Source organism: Lampris incognitus, chromosome 10, assembly GCF_029633865.1.
Source record: "Lampris incognitus isolate fLamInc1 chromosome 10, fLamInc1.hap2, whole genome shotgun sequence".
NCBI classification, from domain to species: Eukaryota; Metazoa; Chordata; class Actinopteri; order Lampriformes; family Lampridae; genus Lampris; species Lampris incognitus.
In genome coordinates, this window is record NC_079220.1 from 54,910,086 (window position 1) to 54,919,850 (window position 9,765).

Consider the following 9,765-nt stretch of genomic DNA (forward strand, 5'->3'; position numbering starts at 1 on the left):
TTGCATAATACTGGTCCTCAGATAACGTCAAATCCGTTTCTAATAAGCACGCCTGTGTATTCAAGAGTTCGTTCATGGAAGATGGCATCGCGAAGTCCCGTTCGCAGCGGCCTCACCCAGTACCGTCCATGCAGGGTCTTCGTCCACGGCTGCACCTACGTTGTCTTCGTGTGATGGCTGGGAGAGCTGGGGCCGGATCCGCTGACAGAGCTTGGTTTGCTGCATCCAGGGACCACGGCCCTGCCTGGAACTGCACCCGAAGAGGACACACCGAGGGCGGTCTGACAGGACGCGGAAGCGCGGCAGGCTAAGCTAACTGCTAGCCCATGCAGACCGGCAGTTCCGATAACACCGAGGGCGGTCTGGCGGCGGCCTCGACTAGCCTTGACCGTGTTTTTGGTGTCGTCATGCGGAGTGCGGGGAGGTGTGTCGAAGGTGTCTGGCTGGGAGAGCTGGCGAAACACTGAGGGCGGTCTGACAGGACGCGGAAGCGGGGCAGGCTAAGCTAACTGCTAGCCCATGCAGACCGGCAGTTCCGATAACACCGAGGGCGGTCTGACAGGACGCGGAAGCGGGGCAGGCTAAGCTAACTGCTAGCCCATGCAGACCGGCAGTTCCGATAACACCGAGGGCGGTCTGACAGGACGCGGAAGCGGGGCAGGCTAAGCTAACTGCTAGCCCATGCAGACCGGCAGTTCCGATAACACCGAGGGCGGTCTGACAGGACGCGGAAGCGGGGCAGGCTAAGCTAACTGCTAGCCCATGCAGACCGGCAGTTCCGATAACACCGAGGGCGGTCTGACAGGACGCGGAAGCGGGGCAGGCTAAGCTAACCGCTAGCCCGTGCAGACCGGCAGTTCCGACAGCTGTCCTGGCATTTGTTCTCTTGGACAGTTTTTTGGTAGTTTGATATATGTATGTGCTCTTGTGGTTTTTAGAAATGTGTTTTTTTGTGTCTTTGTGCTGCACCGCTGTGGGCTGGGGGACACGATATTACACGATATTTCATCTACACAAGTACATGAAATGACACGACAAAGTGGATTCCTGATAAGTGCAGCTATAGTACTAATACTGAGCACCCTCACCGTTTCATATTTCATAACGATAATAAATAAATGACCATATGACCAATACAGTATGCCACATATTGTATTTTTTGCAATACAACACACCTATTGCATGTCTTATGTATAAGACATGCAATAGGTGTCAAATGCACAGATCACACAAAAGTAACAGTAATATGATGTAACGTCACACATTACACACACACACACACACACACACACACACAGTGAGGTATTGTAGAATATATACTGTTAATACATGCATTGCATTGCATGCAAAATATATCTAAATGCACTGGGCTGTAAAAAATGCGAGAAGAGAGTGCGACGCATATGGCGTGAACAGTCTGGGCTCATCCAACACACCGTCAGGCAACGCCGACAGATGCCGTCAGTCACGTCGCGGCACAAATCCGGCTCACCAACACGAGCTTCTGACACAAGTAAACGCAGCCGAACACACATATCTCATGGTTACCATTCCTTTAGCTGTCCACGCTCATCACTAGTAAGGGTTGTGAAGTCCTCAACACGAGCGGTGGCAGCACACCTCCCAGCAAAGCCGAAATTAGAGGCTGACTGCCCCTCAAATTCCATGGAGGTATGCCGTGATGGGCGACGCTTGACTGAATTAATGCTTTCACACGTGCACAGGTGCTTCTTACTACTGACCAAGTACCTGCAAGTAGGGACCAAGTGTATCACGACCCCTCTTCTGAGCCATGACACCGACGGTGTTTCTACGAGACGTTACCCTCTTGCAGAGCAAACAAACGGTATGACCGCTCCAAACCAGCGGCCATGTTGATTGGTGGCGGGGATGCTGTGTGTGTGTGTGTGTGTGTGTGTGTGGCCGGGACAGACGCTATTGTTGTGTTGCCCGGTGCCCGTCTAAACAGTCAAACCCTGCCAACCAAACCATTATCTCTGCCCTGCCAACGTCAGCCGCTGATGCACACCCGCGGGCGAGGAGCGCCATTTATCACCGGCGTTCTTTGTGGCGGAGGAGGCCTTGTGTTCCCCGATTGCTTTGACAATCCAGGCTTTGCCCACTTCAAATATGAACATGGTGACAAGTGTGCAGGGGGTGGTGTGGAGATAAGCCTCTCTCAATCCATCCAGGTGTGTGTGTGTGTGTGTGTGTGTGTGTGTGTGTGTGTGTGTGTGTGTGTTTCCAAGGATAATGAGAAGACACTACCATGTCATGGGTCAGATGTTATCCTCCTCAGTCCTAATTTACGCTTTGAGTGAATGTGTGCGTGTGTGTGTGTGTCTGTGTGTGTGTGCGTGAACGTTTTGTGCATGTGTGTAGCAGTAGAGGTCACACAGTGTCAAGAACTGGGGGCTGGCGGATGTTTGCCTCAAAAGTGCCGAGATCCCAAACACCCAATTAACCATCGTGAAAAATTGAACGTGTGGATGAAAATAGTCCTGTTTTCAAAATGCAGGGAGAAGCATGTTTACCACCCACTATGACATCACAACAGCCGGTCTGCAAGTACTTTCTCGTGGCAAGAGAAACCCACGGGTGCACGAAAGGTTCTTCATTCATCATGTAAAAAACAGTGGGTCTAATGTCGGATTGTGTGGGAAGTGTTTCCTTGTGGACTATTTTGTTTGTCTCCTGCAGTTTGCCAGCACCTAGAGAGACTGTGGGTGAGTTGCAGAGGACGGCGAATCAGGAATGTTCTCAGTTTGGCCCAGCCACCATGTTTACCGTACAACAAACATAAGGAGTTTGTATTTCACCTCGAAGGGGAAGATAAATTGTTCTGTTGTTGCACTCGTTAGTGCCCATGTTGTCCCCCCCCCCTCCTTTTTTTCCTCCCCCATTGTACCTGGCCAATTACCCCACACTCCTAGCCATCCAGGTTGCTGCTCCACGCTCTCTGCCGATCCAGGGAGGGCTGCAGACTACCACACGCCTCCTCCAGTACATGTGGAGTCTCCAGCGGCTTCTTTTCACCTGGCAGTGAGGAGTTTCACCAGCGGCACGTAGCGCGTGGGAGGATCACGCTATTCTCCCCAGTCCCCCCTCCCCCCTGAACAGGCGCCTCGACCGACCGACTAGAGGAGGCGCTAGTGCGGCGACCAGGCCACATACCCACATCCGGCTTCCCACCCGCAGATATGGACAACTGTGTCTGTAGGGATGCCCGCCCGTGTTGTCGTCTCCTGGATCGCCACCGTGCCGTGGTGGAGAAGCTTGTGTGTACCAATGCTCCGAAGAGCTATGCTGCGCGGAGCTTGGCTCCTGGTAGGGTCACCCGAGGTGGATAGGTCGGGGGGGAGGTTCTAGATGAAGACCTCAATGGCGGAACTGGCGGAAGATGTCTCCAAGTCACAACGGCACTGATGAAGGCTGCAACAGAGGGTGGTCCCAAATCATCTTGGTTCTCCATGCCATTGGACTCTGGCCAAGGACCGTCTGGTGGCTGCAGGTACATCAGCCTCTCCATGTGTAAAAAGCTGTGACGTGCAGGCATCCTCCCATTATGTGGCTCTAGGATCGGCCTCTACACCCACCTGAAGACCTATAAGGACCCAGAGGGGGGACGGTCATACTCGACCCCGAGTTGACTGCCGATGATGATACGTGCCCATGACCGTTTATTTTAGAAGAACACAACCTGGTAGATCAGGTGGAGTATTGGTAAGATGGACTTCCTGTTAGGCGAGTCCTCTGGATGGCCTACCAAACAGTATGATGCCCTCAGAGGGACACCGGAGGCTGTATCTCACACAGGCGGGCTAAGGCGAGATCCCTGCTCAACCAAACATTAGTAATATGCATGACTGCAAAGCCACAACGTTGGTAGGGAGCAATCATATCCAATACATATTTGAATATTGCCTTAAGCGCTCCAAACAAGATTTCCAGTCAGGTTATTGCTGCCTTGTTTCATGTGTCATGGATACGTACATAAAATACATGCAGTAAAATGATTAATAGCTCCCTATGGCCAGTGAGAAAATCGTTAACAAATCAATGGCCTTGTGGGACAAAGGTAATTATTGGACTGCTCCGCTTTATGCAACCCCAGAGATTGTGGGCAAAGGTAGAGTGATTAGAGCCACAAAAGGTATTGTGTTCAATTTCAGAGGACATGCATGGGCCACAGGGACTAAACACGCCACGAAAACACCGTTAAAATACCGACGTATTTTTTGCCCCATGTTTTCCGGCCTGCATTGTTAGCATGACATGTAAAAAGAAAGACGGCAGTATTCTGAGACGGCATTCACCAAAACCGAAACACTTATACTCTGCTGTAGCAACATCCAGGCCTATTGTGTGTATCTGTCCTCCCCAGTACCACATTCCACACATCTCTTATCAAATTCCCCGCCCCGCTGTCTGCAGTGACAGGTCAGAATGACAGCCCGTGGGTCACAGAAAAGACCGACAGGGAAGTGGCTGGTCTGATGATGTAACTGCCCTCTCCTCTCATCGACTTGCACTTTGCAGGACAGATCTACCACAGGGTAGCTGCCGTACCTCTCTTTGCCCTCTTCGCTCTGGCTCTGCAAACAGGCTGTTTGTTACGCAACAGTCTGGCGTAGCTCTACAACCCCACTGTGGTGTCTTTCATGGGCCACATCCTGTTACCCTCTCTGCTCCCACTCCAGTGCTGACACATGGGTCAGTGCAGGGCGTCGTCCATGCTGGTGGAAATGTACGCACACAGAATAAAAGACACATGTAGGCTCACAAATAAAACACAATAGCATGCAGACATGCACACATGCAAGCAGATAACACACACACACACACACACACACACACACACACACACACAAACAAAGTTTGCTTCTCAGCCTATGAGGTAAAGGAGAGGCAGGCGGTGTAGACAAGGCGTTTTCTCCTTTCATTACGCTGCCAGTCTCTGTGGCTTGGCGCTCTCTGGCCTGTGGGATCAGCCGTGTTTGGCAATAACTCTGGTTTCCTGGAAGCCCATAATTAGACAACACCGGATGATGCCGATGCTGCTCAGGAAAAGAGGTTAAGGCGTGGGGGCAATTGGCCTGTTTGTTCTGTGGTTTTTCACAGGCGTGATGAGGGGTGTGGAGGCCCAATTATAGTGACGACACCCCGGCCAGACCCCAATGACATGTTTCCTGTGATTACAGGAAACGATCGGGCCCAAACCTGAGAGGAGAGCATTTAATTAGATTAGAAAAATGACCTATTGATGAGCGAGGGATCACTCCCTGCACTGACAACAGGCACGGCGGCGTGACTGTGGCATCAGCTGTACTCCCTTTCACTTATCAAGTGTGCAGTGTGTATACCCTGCTGTCAAAGTTATCCAAAGTTAGGATGGTGCAGTAACCCAGGTTGTGTGAGCGCATGTGTGTTTGAGTCCACATCCTGAACAGTACCCTCACCATTATATTTATATATACACATCTGACCCAGTGTGGCAGGAGTAAAAAGTACCTGCATGTTAATACAATGAAGTTCGTCAAAACATTATTTTACTGTTCCCAAGGGAGTCATGTTCTAATGGTCTTTAATTACAGAAACTTGTTTGTATTCCTGGCGCCCTCTTATGGTGTTAGCTGGCACTGGCTGTAATCGCTGCCACTCTCGTTCCTCTTCTCACGATCGGTGAATGTATGAATGTATATGTGATGACTTGTGATGAAGGGTAATTGTTTTAAGTGCCTACTGTAGTTGTTTTATCCAGATAAATGAGTGGTGTTCTGCACATTCGCTAGCTAGCATCCACAGGCTAGATAACTGCTGCATGAGCATCGTCTAGCTAGCAGCTACTCCATCCATCTATGAGCTGATCCGCTTATCCTGCTCTCAGGGTCGCAGGGATGCTGGAGCCTATCCCGGCAGCCATTGGGCGACAGGCAGGAAGACAACCTGGGCGGGCCGCCAGGCCATCACACATGGCCGACATACACAGACATGCATTCGTACCTAGGGACAATTTAGTACGGCCAAGTCACCTGACCTACATGTCTTTGGACTGTGGGAGGAAACCCACGCACACACAGGGAGAACATGCAAACTCCACACAGAGGACCTGAGACGACCCCCAAGGTTGGACTACCCTGGGGCTCGAACCCAGGACCTTCTTGCTGTGAGGCGACCGCGCTAACCACTGCAGCACCGTGATGCTAGCGGTAGTAGAGAACACTGGTGCGGTCTACTGTTTAAATAATGCATCGGTTTTATGCTTTCATTTTATATCTCGCATCTCCCACTATCTCACGCTCTCTCTCACTCAACCTCAAACACGTGTACACACACACACACACACACACACACACACACACACACACACTTCCTCCCTCCCGGCATCAGGTTAGGTTCCATCTCCTCGGAGCGTTTCAATACTGTCCAATTAGGCTTGAAGTAGAGCTTGATCAATATACTTCCTGGTGACCTCTGGGTCACCGCGGGCAACCGTCAATAGGTATTTTAGGTTGTGATGTTAGGGCTGGCTGCACAATTGCCCTTGCACCACAAGAGCATTGATCCCCTACCTTCCTCTGGAGATATAAAAAACAATACCTTCAAGCAACCTGCATCCATACATCTCTGCTGCTGACTGTGCGACGACTGGAGTCTATATCATCGTACACCTAATCCGTTTTGCACTGACTGACTGAACAGCTACGCCCCCCCTCTGCCTACTTAATGAGAAGAAAAACAATGGGGGACAATGAAAGGAAAAACAGTAATAGATACGATATCTCCTGGGGCAGGTCGATATGGAACAGCAAGAAATAACGCAATCTGTAATTCGCCAGAAATGACACAGCGGGGCAATTTTTGTCAAGTTTCAGCGAGGAGCCCCAGCCGCTAATGTGGTTTCTCGAGCGTCCGGGTGGCGTGGCGGTCTATTCCATTGGGGATCGGCGGTTTGAATCCCCGTGTTGCCTCCGGCTTGGTCGGGCGTCCCTGCAGACACAACTGGCCGTGTCTGCGGGTGGGAAGCCGGATGTGGGTGTGTGTCCTGGTCACTTCACTAGCGCCGCCTCTGGTCAGTCGGGGCGCCTGTTCAGGGGGGAGGGGAAACTGGGGGGAATAGCTTGGTCCTCCCACGCGCTACGTCCCCCTGGCGAAACTCCTCACTGTCAGGTGAAAAGAAGCGGCTGGCGACTCCACATGTATTGGAGGAGGCATGTGGTAGTCTGCAGCCCTCCCACATCGGCAGAGGGGGTGGAGCAGCGACCGGGGCGGCGCGGAAGAGCGGGGTAATGGCTAGATGCAATTGGAGGGAACCCCCCCCCCCCAAAAAAAACTAATGTGGTTTCTCTTATGGGATTCTTTAAGTCACTAACAGCCTGCGTGTGTGCCTGTTCCCTTCCCTGCCACTTGGGGGTGTTGTCCCTGGCTGGCTGTTTCCCTACTGAGCCCAGACAGCCTTGATCGGCAGCCAGGGACAGTGGTTGTAAGGCAGGCAAGGCCCCAAAATGTTACGCTGCCCCCAGGTTGCTGTGGTCTGGAAGCCAACGTGGGATCACTGGGTAAACAACTGGTTGTAGACAGAGGGCAGCTCAGGGCACTTAACCAATGCAAGGGAAACTGCCTTCTCTGTGTGTGTGTGTGTAGAAGTCTTAAAAGTTTGGACGGGCGTGCAGCGTACAGCCTCCTGGATGTTTTCCGACAACGTTGACGGATTCACGAGTCGGTTCGGGGCAACATTGTGTGCTGTATGTTCGAATGTTAGAATATTCATTAACCCAAGATGGGGCCCTCAGGCTCGGAACGATGTACGGGGCCCCGGGGTCGGAGGGACGCAACTGGAGTCTGGTACAACACGTCTCGTCAATATCATTTTTCAGCATCGCCACCGACAGGCATTATTGTGCTGTCGGAGGAAATCATCGTATCCGGGCGTCCGCGGAGCATGTGTGGCCTCGCGTATTGTGCTCGCGTATCAGCACGCACTTGATATCATCAAATTAACATGCAATGTAAACAGACAGGATGACTTTGATTTAATCAGTTTAAGTATGACGCTGCCAGTTTACGGAATCACAACGGCGTGATTTGCATAATGGCTGTCCTCAAACAAACGCGGTCGTCTCATATCGCGCCGACGCGTTGCTTTCGAACGCGACGACGGCACGCCGCCTCGTTCTGTCAACTCCCCCCCCCCCCCCCCCCGACTCGGCCGATGCTGCAAGTTGCCGTCACAAGAGTTGGCTCCGCAGAAGTTACTTTCGAACGCCCGTTCATCACAGATTATTAATTACCTGTCGACAACTGTAATCAGCCCTGATTCAGTCATGTGTTGGGATTGTTTCCAGTTACTTTAACACCAATTTGGGTTTAATCTCCCACAAAATCTCCAAAATAATAAGAAGGCAAGTAAATAAGATAATCGCTTCCCATTTGCAGACTGTAAATTTCATTGCAGCTGCTTTATTATCAGCATTTGCACCACTGAGCTTGTGTAAAAATAAACATTTTCTCACGTGATTCTTCTGCTGCAAACAGATCAACTGCACGCCGTTAACGGCTAACGCTAATTGCTAGACTAGCACAGAGTAATGCTATTTATGCCCAAAGTGCGTTTCACCCCATCCCACTTTGTGTGTAATTGTTAAAATATGAATATCTCGGTGTCCGGGTGGCGTGGCGGTCTATTCTGTTGCCTACCACCACGGGGATCGCTGGTTCGAATCCCCGTGATACGTCCCTACAGACACAAATGGCTGTCTCTGCGGGCGGGAAGCCACATGTGGGTATTGCCCCCTTTTCCACTACGTAGCACCGGCTCGACTCGGCTCTCGCAGAGTGCCGCTTTCCATTACCGTAACAGTACCCCCTCGGTGTAGCTGGTCTGCATTGATTTTGGTACCCGCTCCAGTTTTTCTGGAACCTCGACAAAGGTGGTACCAGGAAAGTGGTAACAGTTACCACAATGCCGGAACTTTCCAGTAATGGAAAATGAAAAAGCCGAGTCAAGTTGAGCCGGTACCGTGTAGTGGAAAAGGGGCATATGTGTCCTGGGCACTGCACTGGTGCCTCCTCTGGTCAGTTGGGGCGCCTGTTCAGGGGGGAGGGAGAACCTGGGGGAATAGTGTGATCCTCCCACATGCTGCATCCCCCTGGCGAAACTCCTCACTCTCAGGTGAAAAGAAGTGGCTGGCGACTCCACATGCATCGGTGGGGATATGTGGTAGTCTGCAGCCCTCCCCGGATCGGCAGAGGGGGGCGGAGTGGCGACCGGGATGGCTCGAGAGAGTGGGGTAATTGGCCGGATACAGTTGAAGAGAAAAAGGGGGGGGGGGTCCACAAAGAAAATCATCGTCAACAGATCAAATGCACGCCGTTAACAGCTAACGCTAACTGCTAGACTGGCACACAGTAATGGTATTCATGCCCAGAGTGCATTTCACTCCACTCCACTTTGTAATTGTTAAAATATGAACATCTAATCTTAACATATGATTCATTAAGGTAATGGCCTTGAGCTCACCAGCGGAGAGGAATTATGCTATCATCTCTGCAGCACATTATTCTGACATCACAAATCAGCTACTTATGATGCTGTTCATACTTCACACCAGCACGGTAGATCCTGCCCATGATGCGGCCCATATCAACGCCGTGCAGGGGGGGCTGCCCACATCAGGATTACTTTACATCTTGCAAACAAACCCAGAGATGTTCTCCATTTACCAGCCCTGAGGCTACCCCAACGTGTATGTAGCCCTAAATGCC